At 67.5% G+C, this 845-nt stretch overlaps 1 non-coding gene across 1 annotated transcript; it reads left to right on the top strand.

Moving 5' to 3' along the window:
- Nucleotides 1–308: 308 nt before the first annotated feature.
- LOC131867783 (5S ribosomal RNA) lies at nucleotides 309–427 on the top strand. The gene has a single exon (XR_009366315.1). It is a non-coding gene; the product is annotated as a 5S ribosomal RNA (ribosomal RNA).
- The last annotated feature ends 418 nt before the right edge of the window (nucleotides 428–845 follow it).

Below are 845 nucleotides of genomic sequence, written 5' to 3'. Positions count from 1 at the left end.
GAACATGCACCAAGGTGCACTCGGCCCACATGTGAGCGCAGGTCGTTGCGCCCGAGGTGGTGTGTGGGCACCGCGTTGCAGACGGGACACTGCACGCACACGACGCCCCCTCCAGGTGCACGCACGTAGGCCGGGCCGGGTGCACACCCGACGCCCTAGCAAGGTGCGCGCACCCGGGCAGGGCTCACACTTGGCGAACGGGGCGCACTTCGCGAGGGAGGGTGTGCACCTCGACGGGGGTGGGTGGCCGGGGTGGATTCGCACGTGGGTCGCGGTTTGCTAAGTACACACTGCGACAAGCTCATAACGGGTGCGATCATACCAGCGTTAGTGCACCGGATCCCATCAGAACTCCGCAGTTAAGCGCGCTTGGGCCGGAGTAGTACTGGGATGGGTGACCTCCCGGGAAGTCCCGGTGTTGCACCCTTTTTTAGTTTTTCGCCGGGCGTCGCAATGCTATTTGAATAAACCTTTTGCCCGTTTGCGTTCTCGTCGGGGCCGGGCCGGGCCGGGGTGCGCTGCCCGCACTACCGCGCGCGCGGGGGCGACACCGAGCGCGCACCCGAGGCGCCCCGAGCACACAGGCCACGGTGCAACCCGGGCGTTGTGCGCGCACCCCGGTGCGCCCGAGGTGCTGCGCGCGCACCCAGGTGAAATCGGTGTGCACCTCGGCCAGTGCGCGCTCGGTCGAGTCGCGCACGTTGGCCAAGGTGCACGGTGATGTTTCTTACTCTAAGGTTCCGCACCAGACGCCCGGGACAGGTGAGCGAAGCTGGGCGGGGCCGGGTGCGCGGCCGGGGCAGGTGCACGCAGCTGGAGAGAGCTTTGGAGCACACTTCGGAGCG

Source organism: Cryptomeria japonica, unplaced genomic scaffold, assembly GCF_030272615.1.
Source record: "Cryptomeria japonica unplaced genomic scaffold, Sugi_1.0 HiC_scaffold_184, whole genome shotgun sequence".
NCBI classification, from domain to species: Eukaryota; Viridiplantae; Streptophyta; class Pinopsida; order Cupressales; family Cupressaceae; genus Cryptomeria; species Cryptomeria japonica.
This window is presented reverse-complemented; position numbering and strand designations above follow the sequence as displayed.